Source organism: Phyllostomus discolor, chromosome 4 (genome assembly GCF_004126475.2).
Source record: "Phyllostomus discolor isolate MPI-MPIP mPhyDis1 chromosome 4, mPhyDis1.pri.v3, whole genome shotgun sequence".
NCBI lineage: Eukaryota > Metazoa > Chordata > Mammalia > Chiroptera > Phyllostomidae > Phyllostomus > Phyllostomus discolor.
The window spans coordinates 92,857,502-92,872,409 of NC_040906.2; the positions used below are offsets into that span (position 1 = coordinate 92,857,502).

The 14,908-nt window shown below is 36.8% G+C and overlaps 1 pseudogene; it reads left to right on the forward strand.

Annotated features, from left to right (window-relative positions):
• Window positions 1–1,094: 1,094 nt before the first annotated feature.
• On the forward strand, window positions 1,095–3,548 carry LOC114494883 (annotated as a pseudogene).
• The last annotated feature ends 11,360 nt before the right edge of the window (window positions 3,549–14,908 follow it).

Here is a 14,908-nt window from a genome sequence, read left to right on the forward strand (position 1 = left end):
TAATCCAAAGGGGTGACTATTGTGGACCATGTGGCTGTCATGGAAAACTGTATTAAGATTGTGTGGAGAGGATAGAAAGGAAGCATTTGGAAATGTGTAAATCACAGCTTACTGTTGGGGACCACCCTGCCTGGTCTCAGGAAGCTGTAACCCCCCATGACTTAAGCTGAGTGTGAGACCTCTGGACCAGGAGCCACTAAGGAGACAAAAACTTATTTCCCTGGCATGAATGCTGCCTGTTCTGTGCCTGACCTCTTAAGCTTGATCAGTTAGTCAATGACAGGTAAGATTTCCCATGCTAAGATAGACATGATCACGTGAAGGCCTCTAGGAAGAGACTCAGGGCTGTGGAAATGAAGGGGTGATGTACATCAACCCCTGCCCCCTCGGCTTTGTCAAAGCCTGAGTCCTTGTTCCTAGAAGTGAGTAAGCCAAGTCTCCTGTCTGCCTTTGTCTTCTCTGTTAACTCAGGCGTGTGGAAATAGCAGGTGCGGTGCAGACCAGACCAGAATCAGTAGACCTCCAGGGGAATCAGGCCTGGGACATAGAATATGCAAGATCCTGTGAGATTTGTTTGCTGGAGGATGTTATTAGATTAGAATTTGAAGGCACAGACAGGAAACCAAAACTAGCCCTTTGAGCCCTTTTAGATAAAACCCCAAGCTCTGCCCAGAATCACAGCGGGGGTTCTATCTACACCTGTGTAAGTCACCTACTTCTTTTGATCTTTTCTGCCATATTGTGAATCCACAAACTAAGTCTGTATTCTTAATAAAAATCTGCTTGGGAATGGATACAGGGCGCTCTACACTAGAGAGAGTGGATATTCTGTTCCTATTTCCCTACAGGACCTGGTTGTCTCTGTGTATGTTTATCTCGTGTTTCGACAAGCATCTGCAGCAGAGATGGATACTGCTGGTGGGTATCAGCCACAGCTCACAAATAGAAAAAATTGAAATCAAACAAACAATAATATACATACAGTTGGCTCCAACTACTGTTTTCTTTATGGATTGCTGAAGCATTAAGTGTCCCTGGGCCATTGCTGCTGAAGATTATACCAAGTATCAGTGGTTTGTTTGTATGCTTTTATTATGTCTTTGAAGACTGAGCTTCAAAGAAGGTAAATCCTGACATTTTGTGAATGGTGACAGATCATAAAATATTCAGGACTGGGAAATCTACCAGCAGCTCTTCAATCTCATTAACATTTTAATTTGGTTTCTATGGCTCTGTGTATCTGGACAGCTATTTGTTAACAAGAAAAAAGAGCCTGTACTTTCTGAATTCCAAAGCAATAGAAAAGAAGTTATTCCACTGGCGTTTTCTTTTTGGGCTGTTTATGTTGTTCCACTTGTATTATTGTATTCTTTTCTTTATTTTAATTTGTTTTTTAAAAGTTTGTTAATTGTGTTTGTCTAGAGCACAAACTTTACACTAGGTCTAGAACAAGCAAGTTGATAATAGTAATACATAGTTAATTGTTCCTATAATTAAAACACCTCAAATATTTAATTTTAAACCAGAAACAGCAGCTGGAGCCAGGAGCTGTCTAACTGGATCACAAATGTGCGAGTTTCTATGATGGAAGGAAAAGAAAAGAAACATCACAGAAAAATATAGAGACATTACAAGAAAAAATAGGCTTCATAAAAACAATGATTCCGGTTCTTCAAAGACATTTGTAAGAAAAGTTGTAAAAGAAGGTGGACCTAAAATCACATCTAAGAACTTCCAGAAAATTGCCACAAAACCAGGAATAAAGGTGTGAAACAGTTCAAGAATAAGCAGAAAGGGAATAAAATACCAAAGAACAAATTCTAGCAGGCAAATAAACTCAACAAGAGAGAAAATTTCAGCCAGACTGTAAAAGTGGTGAATCAGCACCAAGGAAACCCAAATGGGATGATTTCAAAAAGAATCAAGAAATGAAGCAAAGCACACAATGCAGTGATAGAACCAGCTATACCAGGGCAAAGTAGATTTGGGAGATCTTAACAAGAAAAGACTATGACAAAGAAAAAGAATGAAGTTGATGAGTGATTGCAGAAGTTGATTCAAGAAAAAATGAAAACTATCGCATTTGCACATGATTCAGTTTGTGTGATCCAGTGTTATATTCAATATGGCAATGAAGAATAGAGAAAACAGGCTTTTGAAAGAACTGAGAGATAATTTTGTTGAATTGCGTAAAGCTTAATATTTCAGAAATATTGTTAAGAAATTTCTTATGTATGGGAGTAAGCCACGGATGGCAGAGATATAAATTTTGAAGACTACATGAAGAAGATGCTCTGACATGCAGAAGCATCAGCTGTCAAAAAGTATACAAACAGACAATGCCATTTGGGAGCGAAGGAACATGTTGACAGAGGAGCTGTATAGGAACACATTTCAGCATTGCAAGTCAGCACATCACTGAACTCTGGACAAAGTATTAGAGGTACAACCAGAGAAGCTAGAGCTTATTGTTGAAATGAAACATATTTTAACTATAATGGCCCAAAAGGAAGCTAAGATTAAGAATTCTTTGGTGCATAAAGTATTTCTGGACTTTTTTAAAAGCTATGTACACCCAAAGCTAAGATCAGAAATGATTGAAACCATCCATGAAGTGGTGATATAGCTGGCCCACAAAGGATGGCACTTGAATGGCCATGTACAACCTGTGGCATGGCACACCCAAAGATAGAAAAGTTGTTGCAAAAAAATGAAGAAATTTTGAAAAGGTGGCTAACAGCTAATACTCCCACTTGGTTTTACTGGTAGAGTTTGATTGTACTGATAATAATAAGCTTATGAAGCAGATAATCATATCAGAAATTATTAGTTCCTGCCTAACATATTAAATGAAAAATACAGAGAGAAGGTTCTGCTGTTCTTACTCATCCCCAAAGACCCTGCATATAGAATATCAGAAATCAATGAAGTATGCTGAAAGGAGCTGGAAACACACAGAGTAAGAAAGTTACAGAGATCTGCCCCCAGAGCTTTTAGAACCCATCTCTCCAGCTTTGTTAAGCTACCCGCAAGGACACACCCAAGAAGTGATGCTAGATAAGTCTGAGTGTATGTTGGTGTCTGAGTGTGTGTGTTGTGGTTGCTCTTGGAGTGGTCAACTTACCATGAGTGTCATTGCCAGCTAAGCAGTGCGGCTCTGCTGCACTGGGGTGACAAGGATGGAGAAGTTCATATTGCAGAACATCCTGAAGGACATCTTGTTCTGAAATGCTTAATAGAGCAAGATAAAAAAATGGAAGAAAATTAAAGAGAAGGTTGTTTTGCAGAAGCACTTGTAGAGCATGTTGGTATGAAGAACCTGAAGTCCTTGGTATAAAGAACCTGAAGTCCTAGTGTAAATCAAGGTGCCTTTATTCTTTCTAGCCTTCTCCAGAGTTCTGATGAAGAGGTTGCACAAAGTCAAAGCTTGACTGAAAAGCATAATTTTCACATTGAGAGAAAAAATCAGCAAAGGAATAAAAACATTACTTGAACATTCTCTGCATGGTTGGACACAATTTAAGACATGGGATAATTTTGTTCTCTGATTTGCTTTCCCAATGTGGAAAAGATGGCCAGGGGTCCACTTCACTGGTAATTTGTGAACTCTGTATATGTGTTTCTTCCTTGTATATAAATTTGTTTATAAAATGCTTTATGAAAAATAATTTACAAAGTTAATCTGCACACTCATTTATGCAGAAGAAGAAAGTAAAAGCATTCTGAAGGTTGTATTTTCCAAACTAATACACAAACCTCCCATAAATAATAAATGCATTGTAATGGTCATATAGAAGCTTTATCTTTGAAAAGGGAGACATTTGTCAGTTTTCTACTGTTCCAGAAACATACATTCCAAACTTCATTTTGGAGAATAATACTCTCAAGAGGATTTTTATGGTTTAAATTATGATTCTTGAAAATTAACAGTGTCTTCCCAAGTGCTGGCTCCCAAGTTTCAGAAACATCTTGAATAATGCAAAGGATTTTATTTTTATTTAAATAAGTTTTTAGTATAAGGAATCCTAATGATTTTAGGGAAGCTGGAAAAATATATATGAATATATTTGTATATATCTAATATACTCATGAATATATTCATATATGTATATATTCTTTCAATCACTAAACTTTATAATTTAAAATTTAATTTAAAAATCTTATTTATGTATCTCCTATAGCCCTAAACCAGGATATTGTATAAGACACAGTCAAACATTTGTGCACAACAATTTTTATTGCATCATTCTGGTTATAAATTTTAAACCAAAATCTTCATTCAGGTTTATATAATATTAAAATTGAGAAATCAAATATTTACCAATCAACAAGTAGTTAAATACATCTTAGTACCTCTGTGGGAAGACAGTACAGATATTGGGGAAAATGAGGTACATATATATCAGTGTTTCTCAAAAAAGCAGCAATTTTTACCACCTGGAGGACACTGGTAACATCTGGGAGACATTGCTGGTTGCCGAAGTTGGGGGATGAAGTTCTTGCTACTGACATCTAGTGGGTAAAACTCAGGATGCTGTTAGACATCTTAAAATGCACTGGCTATACTGACAGAGAAAATGTGTACCTTATATATTTAAATAAAAGCAAAGAACAAGCCAGTATATTTTATAAGATCCGATATTACAATTTATACAATTACAAAACTCCTGGAATCTCTGTGACAACAAAAGTGAGAGAGTCTAGGCACTCTCTGCACAGTGTTTTATATATTATATATATTATTTTATTAGGTCCTCTTAACAACCCTATGAGGTGTGTATTGGTTCAAATACTGGCTCCTGTGCACCAAGGGCAAGGATGAATGGTTGAAAGAGGCAGACCATTCCAGAGTGGCAGGTGGCAGGTTTAATAAGCAAGAGAATTTGACATACGAGGCTTGTCTTTCTTGACCTTAAAATGAGATCTCTGCACCTGCCAGTCAGAATTTTAAATGTTTATATGGAGACATGAACTGGGTCCAGTCACTTAACTGCCTAGAAGTTCTCAATAACACACCACTTACTTTAAAGTGTCTCCTTGAAACAGCTGCCAGGATGGGAAGAATAAGCAGGACTTGCATTCTGGGGACCAGGGAGGGCATGAAGAGCCTCTCATTCTCATTGCCTGAGTCTAGCTGGTGGATCCACCCAGAGGTCACGTCTCTCTGCTTGTCTTCTCCAACAGTTTGCTTACTAATTAACTTCACTTAAGGAAACTACTTAAAAACTGGCCCAAGAGCACTAAGGATACACTGAACTCAGAAGTAGAAAGGGTATAAAATTTACTGCAAATGGTTAAAAAGTGTTATCCATAAAGGAAGAATTAGAGGAAATATTCATTTTTAGAAATTTATTTTTATTAGTTTATCAAGTGAATATATTTTTAAGAATAACACTATATGGTATCTAGTGTGAAAAGGTAATTCTTTTTCTCACTTTTCTCATCTCTATGCCCTACCCCTAGAAACAGACATTTTAAACTTGTTTAGCTTCCTGTGTTGTATTTACTTCTATATTTCCAAATAGTATCATAACTTTACTTATTCACTTTGTGCTATAGAGTATTAGGATTAAGCTCTATTTACTCCTCCACAAAGAGTAAAATACACATCTCTAGGCTAGTCTAGACTCTCAACTAAAATGTTCATCCTAATATCACTGAGTATATCAAGTAAATTATCTGCACCATTCCCCCTGCCCTTATTAATCTTTTTAATAAGAAGGTAGGAACTGGAATTAGTCTTTGTAACTGTGGCTGGCCCATTGGCCTCACACACACTTTAAATACGTCTCTTAGATTGTTATTAGGGTTTAGTGTGGCTTTGAGGGGTTCTAGGGGCCTTGCTGAAGTGCCTGCACACCTCTCCACCATTTTTGGACCAGAAAGCAGGACATTGCCACAGTCCTTGGGGGAGTCTAGAGACAACTGGTTGAAGGCAAGCATCTTGCCCCTGGTTTTGAACATGTGGCTCTGAGAACAGCTGCTCACAAGAAGTGCACATACCTTCAGTTTGGGCACCTCCTGGACATGCACAACATTGGTTATAGTTCCTATAACCACAAAAGTTTTTCCCTCTGGGTCAGGCGGCTTCATCTGGGGATGATCTGTACCTTCCCAAGATCATCCAGGGAAGGTACAGAGGTGACTGGTTGATGCAACTCATGAACAGCCTCTTCACCCACTTGGTTGAAGGTTGGGCCAGAAACCTGTGCACCTTGACAAACAGCCTTAGGTAGATGTCCCAGCTCTTTTGTCTCCTGGCACGGAAACTTTCAGGCTTTACTATGGCAGATGTTGACTCCCATGACGGCAGCTCTTGCTTCACCAGGTCTTGAAAGAGAGGCATTTTTTTTTTCTTGAAATCTTTTCTCCTTAGGTTTCTGTCTTCTCCTCCTTCAATGGGTGCTGACTTTTCCTTACCCCAGATGCAGAACATTTACCTCAGCGTATTCCTCCCCATCAATCTGAAGATTTCCTTCTTCTCTCTCCTTTGTCAGGACCCACCCTTGTTTCCTTGACATCTGACAAAATTAATGATTTCTAATATGAGAGCTACTGGAAACTCTATGCATAGGCAGGTCATGAGATAAACTCATGAGGTGTGTTTGTTTTTTTGGGGGGGGGGATCTAAATATCACTAAATGTAGGTGCCTTATCATTTCTTCAATCTCTACGGTAATCTTGAAACATGAATTTCAGGAAGAAGAAAAATTAGAATACACAGTTGAGTGTAGGTTTTTACACAAACTCTTTGTTTTCATTATGGTGCCTCATTCTTACCTCCATTTTCCTACTGTCCTAACATCCAAGGCTTTTTAAATATCTCTGTCTCTACTTTCTTTTTGGATTCCTGAGGAAGGACATTTTATATAGAGAAAATGCATTGTCTTCAGAAACTAAACCTGCAGGCTTTCTGTAGGGCTAAGAAAAGGATAATTGCCTGCCATAGAGTAGTAAAGTCATTAAGTATGGGGATCCATGTTCTTAAAATTTCTTTAGGCAAGCCTCCTTTTTTTATTACTCCCAAATGCAGCATTCTAATTTGTTTTACTTTCAGGTGGTCTATGACACAAGTTAGTCACTGTACTTCCCCTTGCTTCTTTCAGTCTTTAACATAAACTTTGTTTGATAAATCACAATGATTTTAGGGTGAGCTTAACAGTCAAATTCAGAAGACACAATGAAGTTCATCTAGTACCAAAATTACTAAGCTTAAAAAAGAGTGTAGGACAGGGAGAATATGGTGCATAGGAATAACTAGCAGATGTCTCATGATTCTCAGGGGCAGAGGCCAAATGTCCTAGTCATTCCCCATTGGTTGCAAGTAGTCATGTGAGATGAGGCCGAGGAAAGCTGTATTTGAAGGTGTCATCTATCACTCACAGGGGTACTTGAATGGCTGTCATTCCCTGGTGAAACTATATCTCATCAATTGTACATTACTCTTTAATTACAACTAATTATTAATTTTAGGTTACTTGTCAATAATACATTACTTCATAAATAATCTCAATTACCAGGTACAGGATCTTAGTCTGTTACAAAGCAAACTCAGCAGAGCCTTCATTAGTCTTGGAGACACCATAACTTTATACTTTCTTTACTTGATCTTTCTAGAAGAGTTTATCTAAGGGTCATATCCTTAAGTTAGAAAAAAAGCTACAGATTAGCTATTAATCCTGCCACAGGCACTTAACTGATTGTAAAAGCTAAAGCATATATTTGGTGCCACCCATCCACATTTATTTTCTAAAGCTTTTCTGACGTTTTTCATTTGGCTTCCATCCTTTTCTCCTTAACTCTCATACCCTTGCTTATTTAATCCCTCCGCTATCCTTTATTTCATAATTGATGGAGGGAACAGAGAAACATGTGCAAGTTTAGTCTGTCACATTTAAATATAATGACCATATCAATGTTTTGACAAGATATATTTTAGATGCAGAGAAAATATACTAAAAGAAAATGTCTTGTGGGCCTATAAGTCAACTTTATGTGAATTTTTAAATTTTCATACTTTTCACCAGTGGCCCAATAGTGATTTTAAAGTAGTTTTAGGACCAAGACATCTGGCTGATGTAACAACTATTTATCCATATTAGAATAACATAGGATATAAGTTCTGCATATGTACTGATTCCTTAATAGATTGTGCAATCATAAAATAAAAAATTATTAGGAGCAGTTAATGTTGAAACATTTTAAAGTAATTATATACAGTATGATTCAAGTTGTACTGTACTTATTAACATTAGAATCATATTACTTAGAGTATTTGTTTAATGTTTGCCTATAGAATAACTTCTGGTTGCTAATATCTGAATGTTATAGAATTCATCCACTTGATATAGGAAACAAGCATATTTATGCTCCATATTTTTTAAATTTATTTATTTATTTATTTTTAGGGAGAGGGGAAGGGAGGGAGAAAGAGAGGGAGAGAAACATCAATGTGTGGTTGCCTCTCATCTGGTCTCCACTGCAGACCTGGCCTGCAACCCAGGCATGTGCCCTGACTGGGAATTGAACTGGTGACACTTAGGTTCACAGCCTGCACTCAACCCACTGAGCATACCAACATGGGCTATGATCCATATTCTTAACACATTTTAAGAGAATGAAGAACTTGGGAAAATTGAGTAATATTCTAAATACAATAGAATAGACACTTTTCCCAAGAAGACATACAAATGGCCAAGAGATACATGAAAAGATGCTTAACTTCACTAGTTATAAAAGAAGTGCAAATAAAAATCACAATAATATACTACTCACACCTGTTAGAATATCTATCAGTAAGACAAGAGGTAAATATTGGAGAAGATGTGAAGAAAATTGAACACTCATTCATTACTTGTGAGAATGTAAACTATGGAAAACAATATGGAAACTCCTAAAAAGATAAATAAATAGATCTACCATGCTACCATGTTACCCAGAATTCCTTCTTTTGGGTATCAACTCCAAAATTAGAAACCATTTGTTTGTACAGATACATGCATCACTATGTTCACTGCAGTATTATTCACTGTTGCCAAGACATTGAAACAACCTAAACGCTGTTGGATAGGTAAGTGGATAAAGAAAGTGTGATACATATATATAATGAAATACTACTCAGTCATAAGAAGGGTGAAATTCTGCCATTTGTGACAACTAGGATGGATGTTGAGAGCATAATGCTAAGTCAAATAAGTCAGATGGAAAAGGATGAGTCATATAATTTCACACGTTATATATAAAATGGAAAACAACAAATAAAGCAACAAAACAAATAAACAAACTAATAGAGACAAATAGTATGAAGGCTACCAAAGGGGAAGCAACAGGTAGGGAGGTTAAAGAGAGTAAAGAGGATAAAATACATGGTGATGAAGGCAGACTAGACTGTAGGTAGTAAGCACACAGTGAAATATACAGCTGATACATTTTAGAATTGAACACTTGAAGCTTATATAATGTTATTAGCCAATGTCACCCATACAAATTTATTAAAAAGTACAATGGGAAAAAGAACATCTGAATCACCTGTAAGAGTCTCAAACTGAGTGTCAGTAAAGGGAGGTCCTGCTTAAATGTTACTGGTATTAAGAGAGATCATAGCATCAGTTTTGGTGAGAGGTACTCTGCCATAGTATTTGTTTTGATTTTCCTATTGGTGCTTTTTAAAATTCAGTCTTCTCTAAATTCCCAGTGTTAAAATGTGTCATCAAAATATCTTAGAGAAAATTATAAAGACAGAAGTGTTTTTTAATGAGATCACACACACATATTTTCTGTGTTTTAGTGCTACTTTAAAAATTGGAAGTTTAGGATTTGGGGGTTTGGAGGGTTAACTCTTAATACATTATGAATTTCTTCACTTAACATAATGGCAAACAGGTTCTTGGTTAGTACTTTTATCTAGAACAGATTGCTTATGTTAAGTGGGAAATGTACTTTTTGTAGTTCAGTGAATACTGGTATCTAAAAGATAAGCTGTAAAGTTGAATTAATTCTCAAATACTACATGCATTCAGAACAAATAAAGAGAAAGAGAAAAAAAGATATTTCCATTATATTTGAGGGAATTTTTTATATTAGCAAATACTTATTTCCATGAAATCTTGTAAAAACATGGTATAAAATATATTCTTTATTTCTTAAAAGAAGATTTTATGTTTTATATCATGCCAGATAATTATAGTTCTCTTGGGAACCGCCCTGCCTGGTGTCAGAAGCTGTACCCCTGCCTAAGCTAAGGCTGAGGGAGTGGCCTTGGACCATAAGCCAGCAAGGAGACAAAAGCTTATCTCCCTGACAGGAGCACCGTTTCTGCTCCTTCATACCTCACCCTGACTGGGCCCCAATGCTTGGTCAGTTAGCCAATGATGGGTAAGATTCCCCAAGGGGGAAAAGATCTAAGACAGGCACGATCACGTGGGAGGCCCCTAAGAAAGGACCTGGGGGCTACAGCAAAAAGGGGTGATGGACCCTCACTCCTCGGCTTTGACATAGCCTGAGTCCCCCTGCTCTGCAAGAAAATCTCCTTATCTCTTGGTTGCCTTAGTTCCCTTGCTCCACCTAAGCCTGAAACAATGACAGGGTGGTGCAGCTCTGTGCTGAAAAGGGCAGGTTCCCACCGGTGATCAGGCCTAAGAAAGAATATGTAAAAGCCTGTGAAACCTGCTTTGTTTAGAATGCTCTCAGCTGAATGATAAAGGCCCAAGGAAGAGGTAAGTTTGTTCCTCAAAGTTGTACAGCTCTTTGATCCTGACTCAAAATAGGCCCTCAGGCTTCTTTGTTATCTGTTGTTTGATCCTTACTTCCTAGCAATGAGTAATGAGCTTTTACCTGAATTCTTATGCAAACGAAACCAATAAAAGGCCTCTCTGGAGGGGAAACGGTGCACTCTCCCCACCAGGGAGGGTGGCCAAGCACCCCCTCCAGGAGAGAGGGTGGCCTAGGCACTCCCACGTGAGGACTGGCCCTGCTGTTCCTATTCCCCCACAGGACCTGGTTGTCTCTCTATGTTTTTCTCGAGTGTTGACAAACATCCACAGCCGAGATGGATACTGCTGGCCGGTATCTTCCACATAGTTCAATACTTCTTATTGTGACTTTTATATCTTGATCTACCTGCAGCTTACTTCAAAAACATATTTAGAATCTTTTATTATAATCATGGAATTTAAAAATTCTCCTTAAAATATGGTTATTGTGTATAGTTCATAACTATTTATATGATATCAATAAAATCTTCATGTTATCTTGACAAATTTTTCTCTGAGTTACTTTATAGGAATTATCTTAACCCTTTTTGCTTTTTGAACTTAATTATTTTTGCTTATTTTTTGTGCTTTTGCCTTAATTTACATTCTTTCTGAGATTAAAATCTCTAACCCAATTTTTGTTTTTGTAATTGGTATTTAGCTAATATTTTTTTTCCTGTCTTCTTATGTATTGTGTGGTTCCCCTTTAGATGAGTATATGGTAAGCAATATAAATTTGTCATTTTACATTATGTTAGTTTTATCTAACTTCATAATCCATGTACATTTAATGTGTTTACTAATAGAGAAATAAATTTTCTACTCATTTTGTATCTCCTGCTTACCATCTGTTTGTTCGCTTTTAAGTGTTTTCTCTGCCATATGTTTTTCTAAGGCATTTTCCTCTATTCCCTTTTTTTCTGATTTCTAGGCTATTAGTTGCATTTCTTAAGTTTTCATGGTTACACTTACTTTTAAGATGCACATATATTAAGTTTGTTCAAATAAGATCATTGTTACATTTATTCTCCTCTGACAAGATGAAACTGAAACTATAACCCACAGGTTTGGCTGCCCACTGCCACAAAAGCCAAACTCGTGAGGCAGGTTCTGGTTGAGAAGGAAAAGGGTTTATTCAGGAGTCAACAACTGGAGAAGGTGGCAGGCTCATGTCTCCAAAACCCTATTAGAATCTTAGTCAACCTGGTTAGGTTACATCGGGGAACTGAAGGAAGAGAAGGGCTAAGGAATTTCTGGTGACTTGCAATTTTTCAGCTCTGTTCTTGAGTGGTCTCATTGTTATCATCCGCATGTGACATCATGTAGTTCCATTGCTCTATCTACAGTTTTACTGATGATGTTCATGATCAGGATGTGCAGGCAGTGTTTCTGCTGGTTCTGGTAATGAATTCATGAAGTTTGTCCAGTTCTTGTGGTCAAGGTTTTTGCTTGGTCAGGCAGGAACTACAACTGCTGATATCCACAAATCACCTATAAGGAAATTTTTAATGCATGATTGTTCTATGAGTCTGTTAGTACAAACTATTCTATAATTACTACTTGATTTGAATATATGTTTTCAATTACTGTTGCAACTCCCAACTGTCAATTATTGTTCCATTTTTATGTTGCCTTTTAAAGAGTAGGTCCCTTTAACTTGCTGTGGAATAAAAAGCTCTTGATTAGAAGCAAAGCACTTAGCATCAAATATATTCCTAAGGGTTTAGATACTATCTTCCCAATTTTGTTAAGTTAGTGAGCAATTATTTTAATTAAACATATCAAAAGGACAGTGAGAAATATTGTTAACCCAAGTTTTAGGATTCCTTCTAAAATACACTTAATTTCATTTGGTATCCATAAAAATAAAGCAGAAGAACTATCTGTGATTCCTTCACCTATCCCTTCAAGTACAGGGGTATGGTGATCTAATGTCTGTTGCCATGTAGCTTGTTGACAAATCTTGGGCACTGATTTCTACCTGGGAAGAGATATTGATATAAGCACAACAAGAAGAGTTAATAGTCATGAAAACACTCCCTTGTTCACCTAAGATATAATCTAATACTATGCAGTTATCTAATACTACTTTAGCTAAAGATCTTGGTAGTTTATTCATTGTGAGACTTCATTCCCTTCCCTGGATCTTACTATTGTTATATAGAGTTTTTGCTTTATCCCCTTTAAAAATACAAAATTATTTATAGCTTTTAAAAATCAATTGTGTTTTTTCAGTTTCTGTGCTCACGACGTTTCTAGTATCCTATCTCTTTTGCCTGAAATCACATGTTTTTGTGTTGAAGTGCAAAAGTTCATGATACTTTTAATTTAAATCTGTGATTACCTATTAGTCTTTTGCATGTAAAATGATTATATTTTGTATTTATTCTTTCATAATAATGTGTTTGAGCATATGGTTCTAATATAGGAAAAGGACATGAGAACTACATGAATTAACTGAAGTCAAAGCTAAGTCAGGGTCTGACTCAGCTGTCTGACTCAGAATGCAGCTGATCTGAGATGATAGCTGACCCAGAAGAGTCTCAGAAAAAGAAAACTCCCATGAAGATTGATTAATAGGTGCTCACCTATACCTTATCATTTACCCATACTATAAAATGTAAATACAAGGCCACAAAATATATCTTGTAAAGGTTAAATTTAATCCTGATGTTTTTCCACCCTCTATTTTCCCATACCAGCAGTTTTCCATAGAAACTACAAGATATAAGCTCAACCTCTAGAGATGATTGAGGTCTCTCTCCTCTTATGAGAAGCATCTGCTATTCTGTTTATGGAGTGACTTTTCTTGCTATCTTCTCTGCTCAATAAAATCTGCTTTTCCACTTTAACCTCTTGTCTGTCTCATGTCTTGAATTCTTTCCTTTGTGAAGCCAAGCACCCTCTTGGCCCCAGGGATCAAGTCGCCACTAGGGACTTGCCCCTCTGGCATCAGTCCCTTAACCCTTTTATGGTATCACTTAATATCGTCAGGCTTTTGATCAAGCCTAAAAATGATTATACTTACAAAATGATGACAAATCATCATTTTCATCAGCAACATTAAGTAAGACACTCTTATTGCTTGGTACATAATCTTGTTTCTTTGCTCTGAAAGAATTACTACTCTACTCATTATCTTATTGGGTATCTAATCCCAAATGTGATTGGGGTTTCTCTTTCCCTAATGTATTATATGAGCATCACAAAATTTATGATGTCAGAGTGGGAAAAGAACATGGTTTTTAGTCCACGTCTGTGGCTAGACTCAGCTGTGCTGTCCCTGAACCTGTTGGTATTACTCTCTTCCTTTATACCCTTCAGGGTTCCCTGCATGCCAGTGCAGAAAATCTCAAAAGTCCCAGTTCTCTAATAGTATTGGCCATTAGGAATATTCTTGGCTACTGCTAAGGCTGTATTACTTTCATTGATAGCCCAGGTATTAATAGAATTTCAGTGGGAAATAGAAGAATTTCCCACAATTTATTACCTCTTTGTCTCCCGAGGCTACCATAATCATTCTTTCTCAGGATCAACCAGAGGTTATTTCCTTAATGGGCTAACCTAGTAGTTTTCAATCTACCCTTTAAAATCAGTTTTAAGCCCTAGCTGGTGTGGTTCAGTAGACTGAGTGTTGGTCTGTGAAACAAAGTGTCACTAGTTCGATTTCCAGTCAGGACATATGCTTGGGTTTCAGGCCAGGTCCCTAGTAAGGGGTACATGAGAGGCAACCACACATTGATGTTTCTCTTCATCTCTTTCTCCCTTCCCCTCTCTATAAAAATAAATAAAATCTTTTTAAAAAGTTTAAAAAACAAAGTAAAATATCAGTTATATTTATTTTTTTAAAAAAATTATTTTAATCATTGTTCAAGTACAGTTTTCTGTCCTTTACTCCCATCCCATCCTAATATCAGTTTTAAAATGTACTGATGGACATTTTCCATCCCAGAACAATTAAAGTTGTTTAACAGTATTTTTTTTCAGTGAGCTCAGCAAGCTCTCATATGATTTTAATGTACAGTCAGAGATGAGAACCAAATGTTCTAAATAAAATCCTCCTTCCATGGTTCTCAAATGTTAGCAGGCATCAGAATAACCTGCAGGATTTGTTAATTTGCAAATAATTGAACCATGCCCCCAGAGTGCAAGCCAGC